This window comes from Ptychodera flava, chromosome 22 (assembly GCF_041260155.1).
Source record: "Ptychodera flava strain L36383 chromosome 22, AS_Pfla_20210202, whole genome shotgun sequence".
Classification (NCBI taxonomy): Eukaryota; Metazoa; Hemichordata; class Enteropneusta; family Ptychoderidae; genus Ptychodera; species Ptychodera flava.
Window position 1 is genome coordinate 4,787,072 of NC_091949.1, and position 12,110 is coordinate 4,799,181.

Consider the following 12,110-nt stretch of genomic DNA (forward strand, 5'->3'; position numbering starts at 1 on the left):
ATTGCGTGTTAGGTTTGGTAAGTGGGAATGCTTGTGACAGATCGGCCGCCGCTTTAACAAGTGGCAACTTCGCAACCAGTGTGCACATGTGGCGGCTTTGGATATGTTTATAACATGGGGACCCCCTCACGAGCTTGCGCAGCGGGACGACCACTGCCCTTTAATAACTCTAGATTCTTCTTTGTTTCCATTCTTTTACTTTCATGACATTCTACATTTATTGCGTAGTATCCAGGGGCTGTTACTAGTGAGACGTCAGTTTCATCCCAGATCTAAGAAGCAGGGTCATCAACAAATAATGCCTCATTCAAACCTTCTTCTCAGCTACTAGATTGCCTACAAGCAAGCATATATATAGCGGCGATAAATAAAGTATTCCATGCATGATTTCTCAACTATTTCAACAGTTCAATCATTGGCTACTAGATTTGCCACTGTAACAGGTTGTAGATCGTGTTAAAGTCCCCAAAACATGAAATGCCAAACATTCCTATAAACCACCTGTCCGTGTTTCAGCAAATCAAATGAGTTCTAGAACGCGTGAGTAGAAATAAAATGAACTTATAGTATAGGTAATTGTACGGGTTCGAGTGGGTTTACAATTCTAAACCTCACGGCTTCAGCTGGCATTTTGTAAACCACACGAGGCCGAAGGCCGAGTGCGGTTTACAATTTGCCAGGTAAAACCCTGACGTTTAGAATTGTAAACACACGAGAACCTGTACAATTACCTACTTATACCACGAAAAAAGAGGAAATTTGAAAAATATTATGACCTAGTTGTGCGTTGCTATCAGAATGATCAATTTGCATTGCGCCTTAAAACACCTGGTGTCATTAGGGATTGAAATTCTGACACAATAGATAGTTTAATACAGCTTTCTCATTGGCTAACAAACTGACTGCACTGATCCAAGTGCACATCAATTTGCCACGTGGTATGATGCATGCGCATGTCACTGTGCATCGGCCACGCCACCAGTATGGACGCATACTCGTATATCTCCGACACAATGTAATCAAGCGAAGTGGTACGGTTCTGCTCGCAGTTTGATAACGCTATACCACTGGATGACAGAGAGGATTTTACTTAACGGCAAACATGAAAGTGGAAGATTTCCTGCTGCCGTGAACAGTGCACAATTGACTGAAATACACGGATCTCGCGTACTTCAAAATACACGCAAGTCTACCGGATCAGACGTGTCAGTGTCGGATGCATGGGGACGTAAATGTGTTAATATCCGGATATCATACCGGCCATTCGGGCAGGTTAGTTTCAATTATTTTCTTACATTTTCCCGGCGTGACTGTTATCGTTATTGTTTCTTCCATCGTGTTTTTGAAAGGCCAGTTTAATGTGACATGATTATATTTCAAACGTTCGATGCAATGGGTCTATCCCGCCCGCTGAGTGTTGTCCTGTATCGGAGTTTCAAGTGTGGAATTCTATTACTTTCCGCTCAAATGTCATGCCTTTTCGACGGCAATATTTTTCAATTATTGATTATTTTCATTAAATTCAGGTTGCTGCAGCAACTTCTTTGTATGAATAACGGCTTCGATGAACAACTATTTAAAGAATGCACTGGTCATCGTCCTGATGAAGAATTTCGCACGTACACTGCGTATCAGCAATTTCCTGCAGAAAACCGTGCCTAACGCTTTACAATCCCCACAACCTGTGACAAAAGTTGATGTAAATGTTGAAGAGTACCATTCTCAGTGCTGCTCGTCAGATACCACTACGTTTAATAACCTGGTACACAAGTTCATCAGTCCATGTTTTCATTCAAAATCAACACGGTGATAAGTTGTCATTGAAATGTAATTTCGCTAGTTCATTAAAAGTTGCCATGACTGTGTACAATCTGCCAGATGTTTGATTTTCGTTTGTATGTAGATAAGTAAACCTTTAAGCGTACATTGATATGAAAAGTAGTAAACCTTACGTCCGTATTCATATGATAATGAAGTCTATTCATTAAACTGTAAGGTTTACTAATTTCCAAATCAATGAACCGTAATGGTTTACTTATTTTCATAAGAACAATTGGTGTTTCGATAATAAACGTACGGTGAGAACAATGTGTCACATGACCATAAGTGGTATAAGCTTCTTTACTTACCAACCGGCTGCTCTTCATAAACGCCAACGTCATCGAAGCCCGAAGGATTGAAGTCGCACAAAGCACCTGTCAAAATTTTCAAACGAACTGCAGAAGTAGGCTTGTTCTCAGAGCTATGAACATCAGTGTGTTTTTTTGCAATTGCAGCATAATTATTATGTTAATAAACGTGTTGTTTTTCCATTTTGTAACACACGACTTTTCTTTGCGGTAATAAGCTCCGAACGTTGAGAAGGAAGCACATACTGGCACGTAATTAGCATTCTTGCATTCAATTATCATCGGTGTAAAAGACTGGATTACATTAATTCGCGTTTCGCAACATGCACTGCTATATCCATAGAATATACCACTCTATTAAAATTTGTAAAGAAATTAGCAGATCTATCCTAACGTGAGTTTTCAGAAAAGTCAACAAATGTCATTAAATACCCATAAACAAAAGACCAAGTGGTACCAACAATTTTGTATATGAGAGATATGAAGTCGCTATTAATAATTCAGGCAGTCTGCTTTGTTGTCATTTGAAATAATACTTTATGGTCTGGATATTGTGAAAAATATTATTCTTTCACGTAGTACACAATGATGATATCCTGCTCAACAAAAACCATGCATTAAAATGAATGATGACTTACCCGATACTAATGTCGTAGGTTGTGGAACAAAAATAATTGTTAGAGTTGTTGCCAAGCTCACTAAAACAAAATATAAATGACAAGTAATTTTATAAGTGTCTGTAAATTTACTAGACAGATTGATCCATTCTTCCCTCCATCCTAGCCTTCACATTGGCGTTTTCGGCTTCACTCACTTAGTAGCATTGTCCTGGAGCAATGAAACGAAAACAGTGCGTGCTTCTACATTGTCTGAAAACAGTTGCAGAACTCATATGTAAAAAGACTCAATGTAGTAACAATAATTTGATGTTTTAAAACATGGATGAACCTCCAGAGGAACTCTTCTTCAGAGCAATGATTCCTTTGATGCTATGGTCGTATTTAGGAAACGCTTTTGTTTTGTTTTGTTTTGTATTATATCAAAAAATATCTAGTAAATTTAGTTTAATCGATATCAAACCGGCTTAAAACAATATAAAATATGCAAAATTACCGCTGACATGAATGTGTTTTAAGTAATCAAACTCAGGACGAAGTTTGTTTCGTTAATAATAAGTTTCTCTTGATGATGCAAAATTGAATTCAAACTGCACCAACTTGACTATGAATAAACTATATAGATTCACTGCTACTTGAAGACAATCTGTTCGAATACTGCACTTGGTCCTGTTTATTACCAATGCGTAGTAGTTAACGCATCGCTTCGATTCTGCCGAAATAAGTCATTTAAAATGTAATATGTCCCTAAAACTTTCTCGACCTTCAACAAAGTTCTAAAAGTAGATGTTTAGTTCCATGGGACGACCATATTTGTCTCTAAAGACGGGCATACTTTAGGCAATTAATGATAATACTATGTATGCTGCGGTCGAAGGTTTACGGCAACCTAACATACAGCGATGTTATCAACAACTCAGTGAAGGTTAACAATGTTATCACGCCCTAACATCTACACTGTTCATTTACCACTTGATGCCCTGTGATAATTTACAGAGCAGTGCTGATTAATAATTATAAAAATAACAATTCTTAATCTTATCCATCCCTCCATGCATGCATGCATGCATGCATACATACATACATACATACATACATACATACATACATACATACACACATGCATACACACATGCAGACACACATGCACACACACACACACACATATATATATATATATATATACACACACACACACACACACACACCAACCAACCAATCCATCCATCCATCCATCCATACATACATACATACATACATACATACATACATACATACATACATACATACATACATACATACATACATATATACATACATACATACATAGATAGATAGATAGATAGATAGATAGATAGATAGATAGATACATACATACATACATACATACATACATACATACATACATACATACATACATACATACATACATACATACATACATACATACATACATACATACATACGACTTACGCAGATAAAGCTCGTTCATTGGTCGTCCATTAAACGACCATTTGCTTGGTCCCATGCTTTTCTCTCTGTAGAAAAATTGAACCATCCTATTCGATGAACTTTTTAGTATATACATGAGTTTGATAGTGAAGGACACAAGGCTATTCATCCGTTGACCAACGTTAAAAATAACAAATTTTATCTGTGGTCTGTACCTGTAGTTTTGTTCGATATACTGAAGTTCTTTCACAGGCATAGGAAAGCCGACAAGCTTTTAGGGTAAATGTCATGTTCAAAACAAACATCAAACAAACACATGTAGGTAGGTACGAACAGATACCAGTGACGGTGTCTTAATTTCACGATATTTCATACGCAAATCGCAATGATTTTCCAGATTTTCGGCAATCGAATATTTCGCACAGCCTGCGAATTCGTTGAACTTTTAAACAATTAATAACATGACGTGCCATGGCTTCTGATAGCCGCTGAGCATAACCTTTTACTGATAAGCTATTAAACACCGCGTCGAGAAATTGAGGTAACGGTCTCGTCTGTAACCTATTCAGGTGGAATGTCACATGTATTTTCTCACCTTCGGAACACGGTGCTGCTGTGGGCATGAAACATTGTATGCCCGTTTAACTAATGTGAGCTTCCTGGACTCAGACAAAAAGGAGATCTCTGGTTGTCCTGTAGCACAGATCTTAATACGCATGCGCATACATATTAATTAGCTCATGAAAGAGATAAAAACATTGGATGTCAGGAGATTAAAAAAACACGTTTTGGGTTCGACCCTTCGTCAGTGACGTCAGTTCGTCTGTGAAGACCTCAAAGTGGTCCCCGACTTCAAAGTGGTCCCCATCCTAAATGTCCGGTAAGATAGGGGGTTAAACTCAAGTCTGACGACACCTACCGCATAATGGACGCTTTTGTTGTCACACGGACGTTTCCGATGTAATATCAGCTGCTATTTTAGTATTTAATACTTAGAGTTGGGAAAAATGTACAAAATAAGGGCTGAGCACAGAATTAACAATGGGGAGGGCTAGTGTCTACATCAATCATGACTTATCTATAAAATGACTCATTTGAAGTCATATCGATATTTGGAAGTCATTCTAATCGCTGTTCGTAAATACATAAACGGATATGAAATACAATTTGCAGCATTGCTGTGGCGTATCAATCGCATTTGCGGGTCAAAAATTCATCGCCACAAGCCAGTCCATAGACATTTTTGGTAGTTTACTTCGACCGGTACTATAACACTGGTCAGTTCACGACCCATTGTCTACTTCTGCTAGCTACCTCAATAATATAAACATGTATTTTCAACCGTTTTCCCGTGAGCCGACGTCCACGAATTCTGCAACGTTTGCCCTCTCGCGTAATTGAATACTTTGGGTCTGTCAAAAGTTCAGAACCGAGCAGAAACAGTCGACGGCTCTTAAAAAAGCTGAAATTATAGATGTTGCCACATTCAACATAATTAACGGAAGTAGGAGATGAGTCATAGATAGTCAGAGATAAAGTAGGTACATGTTCATTTATTCAAAGACTAAGCTATTTCATTATTTTGCGAGGTAAATAAAAAAACGATTGGTGTCGTAGTAAACTACAGAAAAGGTCTATGGACAGATTAACAGCGGTTCTGAAGCGATATCCCTTGACACGAATGCAATCTATAGGCCTCAGCATTATGCTACGAATGCACAGATGAAAAATACACCAGAATAGGGCTCGAGGCCAATATTTTAGGGGGATATTTTTCTTAATTTTTTTTTACAAAGATATCCAATACCTACCATAGAAAGTGACGCGATTGAAGTAATACATTACCTAAAAGAAGTTGAATACAGCAGGCGGAGCGTAAAATTATCCGAATTTTCATGGGACACCTTTGAAGTCAAGAGGACGCTTTTGAAGTCAAACTGATTTCTTTATTCTTTACTAAAAGCGTGAAAAAACAGGAAGTGTACTCTTGTCTTATTTATACCTGATACTTAACAGGTCGCATATTCAATTGTAAAATCAAAACATTATTTCTTTAACATAAACGATTGAATACAGGACAGAGAGCGTAAAATCATCACAAGTCTTGGGGACCACCTTGAGGTCAAAAAGACACTTTTGGGGTCAAACTGATTTTCTTTATTCAATACCAAAAGTTGGACAAAATCAAAGAAGTGTAAGGCTTACTATAGTTTTATTAATACCTGATACTTCACAGGTCGCATGTTACATTTTTCAAGTCAACACATTCTTTCTTTAACATAAACGATGTTGAATACAGCAGAGAGACCGTAAAATCATCAAAAGCTTTCGGGACCACTTTAAAGTCAAAAGGACACTTTTGGAGTCAAACTGATTTTCTTTAAGCAATACTAAAAGTTGACAAAAATCCAAGGAAGTGTACTATAGTCCTATTAATAACTGATACTTCATAGGTCACATGTTACAATTTTCAAGTTAGAACATTGCTTCAATTACGCAAAAGAAGTTGAATAAAGCAGACAGAGTGTACAATCATTCGATTTTCCCGGGACCACTTTGAAGTCAAAAGGACACTTTTGGAGTCAAACTGATTTTCTTTATTCAATACTAAAAGTTGACAAAAATCCAAGGCCAAGGAAGTGTGCTATAGTCCTATTAATACTGATACTTCATAGGTCGCATGTTCCGTTTTTCAAGTTAGAACATTGCTTCAATTACGCAAAAGAAGTTGAATAAAGCAGACAGAGTGTACAATCATTCGATTTTCCCGGGACCACTTTGAAGTCAAAAGGACACTTTTGGAGTCAAACTGATTTTCTTTATGCAATACTAAAAGTTGACAAATATCCAAGGAAGTGTGCTGTAGTCCTACTAATACCTGATACTTCACAGGTCGCATGTTCGTTTTTAAGTTAGAACATTGCTTCAATTACGCAAAAGAAGTTGAATAAAGCAGACAGAGTGTACAATGATTCGATTTTCCGGGGACCACATTGAAGTCAAAAGGACACTTTTGGAGTCAAACTGATTTTCTTTATGCAATACTAAAAGTTGACAAATATCCAAGGAAGTGTGCTGTAGTCCTACTAATACCTGATACTTCACAGGTCGCATGTTCCGTTTTTTAAGTTAGAACATTGCTTCAATTACGCAAAAGAAGTTGAATAAAGCAGACAGAGTGTACAATGATTCGATTTTCCGGGGACCACTTTGAAGTCAAAAGGACACTTTTGGAGTCAAACTGATTTTTTTATGCAATACTAAAAGTTGACAAATATCCAAGGAAGTGTGCTATAGTCCTACTAATACCTGATACTTCACAGGTCGCATGTTCCGTTTTTCAAGTTAGAACATTGCTTCAATTACGCAAAAGAAGTTGAATAAAGCAGACAGAGTGTACAATCATTCGATTTTCCCGGGGACCACTTTGAAGTCAAAAGGACACTTTTGGAGCCAAACTGATTTTGCTTATGCAATATTAAAAGTTGGACAAAAAAAAGAAGTGTACTATAGTTTTATTAATACCTGATACTTCACAGGTCGCATGTTACATTTTTCAAGTCAACACATTCTTTCTTTAACATAAACGATGTTGAATACAGCAGAGAGACCGTAAAATCATCAAAAGCTTTCGGGGACCACTTTGAAGTCAAAAGGACACTTTTGGAGTCAAACTGATTTTCTTTAAGCAATACTAAAAGTTGACAAAAATCCAAGGAAGTGTACTATAGGCCTATTATACCTGATACTTCACAGCTGGCATGTTACATTTTCAAGTCAACAATTCTTTTTATTTACCTTAAAAGAAGCTGAACATAGCAGATGGAGCATATAATCAAGTGGAATTTCCGTGGACACCTTTACGGACATTTTGGTGTCATATGTATTTTTTCAATACAATACCAAATGTGTGATAAATCAGTAGAAATGTAGAATAATCCTACAAGTAACTCTGTCTTATAAACTCAATCTCATACACACATACAAATGGACGTTGAGCATTATTTAGCCAAAAAAAATCTTTATTTAACTGTACATAAATTTTAACAGTAGAGTAAAGCACAAGAGCAGTTTTTCTCTATAAAGTAAAATAACTACTTTCAATAACCGGAAAAATGAGATATAGGGCATCAATTTCAAAAATAAAAGCAAAATTACCTAAAGGCCAATACAGTCCTGTTGTGCTATGTAGAGAATAGCTTTTTGTGACACATATGTTTATGAAGATAGATACTTTGATAGCACATTTCAAAAAATGTCAAAAACGCTGCATTACCACTAATACAAAATTGAAAATATTATTATTATTTGAACATCACAGTAAGATTATCCCTGAGAACAAATCAGCCAGTGGTATGAGATGAGTAGTGTTTAGAGAAAGAGATTTTTCGATCAATAATGGAAAACATAGCATCAATGACACTTGGCTCTCATTTGATTTGATGAGGCAGGCCACAGTGTGTATACTTAACTATGTTTACCCTTGGCAACATGCATACAAACTTTCATAGCCATTGGAAGAGGGATTTCAGAGAAAATGATTTTTGACCAAATATGGGAAAAGTTGCACAAAAATGCCTATATGAAAATATTCACCAAAAATTTGAAGACACTCAACCGAGGTTGCCTCTAGATACATTAAAAACAAATTTCAAACCAATCAAAACATTTACTTCAAAGAAAATTATTTTTTGACCAAAATATTGCCCCAAAATGCAAAAAAAACCAAAAACACAAAGATGAAAATTTCACCACAATTTAAGAAATCATATAGAAAACAACTCTAGAGTCAAGAGTATTAAGTTTCAAAGCAATCCAACAAGAAATTTGAGAGAAAAACATTTTTTGACCAAAAATTGGAAAAATTGCCCCAAAAATACAAAATTGCAGATTTCATCATATATTCAAGAAATCATATTTAGTTCATCTGTAGGAACCTGTATACCAATACCAAATATCAAAGCTGTCAGATGGGCGGTTTTGATGAAATAAAGTTTTGACCAAAAATGACAAAAAAATTCCTTAAAAGTACAGATTTGCACATTTCATTACAATTTGAACAAATCTAAGTTGGGTTATCCCAAGGGACCTATATACAAAATAACAAAGCTGTCTGACCAGCGATTATGAAGAAGATTTTTTACCAAAAACGCCTTTTTGGCGCTAATTTGCATATTTTCAACAATATCAAAAAATACCGTCAAGGACAGTGTGCTCACATTCGGTTTGAATTGGTAAATTCAAGAAATATTAAACCAGAAAAACAAGAATGACAAAAGCAAATAAGGTCTGCAACTTAGGTACTGGAGGTCGTCTTTGGGAATATCATCTTCTATAGCAACGGGACAAGCAGATCCTACATACAGAAAGCGATGTCAACAAAAAATAGCGTCAATGACACTGTAGCTCCCATCCTGGACTATTTAGTGTTTGTTCTCTGGTCAGATATTTGAACATGTGTGAAAGGGATAAAGTGCATGAAGTGAAAATACTTAAATGTAATGTACTGGAGACAGTGAAATATGTTTAATGTATTTATTCAGAATATAAAATGGAAAAAATACAGAATTAGAAATATCGAATACTGTGATACAACCATTAACTCAACAAGTCATTGAACAATGACATAGTCCCCACTTGTAATAGGAGTATTAGTCTTGATTGGGCAGGGAAATGTGGTCATTAAGAAGTATCACTGAAGCGTATATGTTGAGATCTATGGGCACATAGGTCTATGTCGTTGTTCCCAATTTGAAACACATGAGGCATGTCTAAGTTATAGTTCTACATCGGAAAAAAGATCAGACCTCTAGCAGTATTGGCCAGCCAAGAAATACATATGCGCATAATAAATGAGGTACAAGATGTGACATCTTAAGGTCTAATATCCTATCAAATTGATATCTAAAATTGGAGGGTATAGAACTTGTGGTTACTGAGATATGCATATATATGTATAATCAAGGTCAAAGGTCATCGAGGTCACATGACATTTTGAAAAAAAAATTACATTGCTAATTAATCCCTATATGCCAAAAAATCAGACCCCTAGCTCCATTCGCTTGCCCAGAATTAGATGTGTGCATAATTAATGACGTAAAGCGTGTGTTGTCATAAGTCTCCCATCCTACTAAATACAAAGGACATAGCACTTGTGGTTACTTATTTATTGACATAAACATATATTTAGGTAAAAGGTCATCGAGGTCACATGACATTTGGTCAAAAATTTCTCTCCTATAGTTATCCCGATATACCAAAAATCAGACATCCATCTCTATTAGCTTGCTCAGAATGAGATATGTGCATAATTAATGAGGTACAGTATGTGGTGTCATAAGGTGTCCAATCATACCAAATATGAAGGGTGTAGCACTTGTGGTTACTGAGTTATGGACAAATATGTATATTTGAGGTCAAAGGTCACCGAGGTCATGTGATATTTTGTCAAAAAAATTGTATTGCTAAGTTATCCCTACATACCAAAAACCAGACCTCTAGCTCTATTGGCTCGCTCAAAATTAGATATGTGCATAATTAATGAGGTACAATATGTAGCGTCATAAGGTGTCCCATCATACCATATATGAAGGGTGTAGCACTTGTGGTTACTGAGTTATGGACAAATATGTATTTGAGGTCAAAGGTCATCGAGGTCACATGACATTTTGTCAAAATATCCGAGATATCTGTGTGAAGGGATGGACTCACGGATGGACGAACAGACGGACATGACCCAATCTCTAAGCCCACTGGACTTCATCCATGGGGACTAAAAATCTATTGGCTCGCTCAAAATTAGATATGCACATAATTAATGGGGTACAATATGTGGCGTCATAAGGTGTCCTATCATACCATATATGAAAGGTTTAGCACTTGTGGTTACTGAGTTATGGACAAATATGTATATTTGACGTCAAAGGTCACCAAGGTCAGGTGACATTTTGTCAAAGTGTCTGAGATATCTGCGTGATTGGATGGGGTGAACGGATGGACTCACGGACGGATATGTCCCAATCTATAAGCCCCCTGGACTTTATCTGTGGGGACTAAAAACTGTGTCACTGCATCCTTTTTGCAATATGAATACGATGAGAAACTAAATTTTTATTTTTCTTGGCCTTATACATGGGAGTCTATGGAGAGCTGCCTTATACGTGGGAGTCTATGGAGGTGTAAACTAAAAAGTCCTCTAACACGGCCAAATTTGATCACATTGTGAAACAAATTGACGTGAGGTAGGGTACTATCCTTGTACCAAGTTTGAACAAAATTGCTCCAGGCGTCTCGTGAGATATCTGTGTGAATGGACGGACGGACACACGCACGGACGGACGGACGCACGGACATGACCAAACCTATAAGTCCCCCCGGACGGTGTCCTTGGGGACTTATAATCATATGACAGGAAAATAAAAATTACAACAAATAGTTGGCATTCGTGTGTTGTGCATTAAGTAAATGGCATCATGCTTGTTTCTGGTATGATCATGGTGTGTATGTGCGGGGAAATACTGTTTTTTTTTACTTTTCTGTTGGTCGCCAATTTTGAGTACGTCACCAGTTTATTATTCAGCCTGTTAAAACGTGTAGGCATGGTCCAAATCAGCAAGCAGTGATAACTCTGATCTTTCCACATCATTTCCAAGAACTCTGTTATCTGGAGAGAATAAATTGAAAAATTTATTACCAGTAAGCAAATCAATCCAGTCATCATTATCAGAAGATAAAATGTATGCAAATTAAATATAATCTCTTTTTGGTATTTATATACACACCAAATATGAGCTAAAAACTGACTCAAAGCAGGTCTGTTCATTATAAGCACATATGTAAAATTATGACTACGGTAAGTATTGAAATGGAGACATAACAAAATACATAAATGAGTACACTATAGGTGTAACCG

At 36.6% G+C, this 12,110-nt stretch overlaps 1 long non-coding RNA gene across 1 annotated transcript; it reads right to left on the reverse strand.

Moving 5' to 3' along the window:
- Positions 1–2,128: 2,128 nt before the first annotated feature.
- Positions 2,129–4,885, reverse strand: LOC139123400 (uncharacterized). The gene is made up of 4 exons (XR_011549650.1): positions 4,794–4,885; positions 4,220–4,284; positions 2,768–2,827; positions 2,129–2,195 (listed from the first exon to the last, which is right to left on the reverse strand). It is a non-coding gene; the product is annotated as an uncharacterized lncRNA (long non-coding RNA).
- Between the last annotated feature and the right edge of the window lie 7,225 nt (positions 4,886–12,110).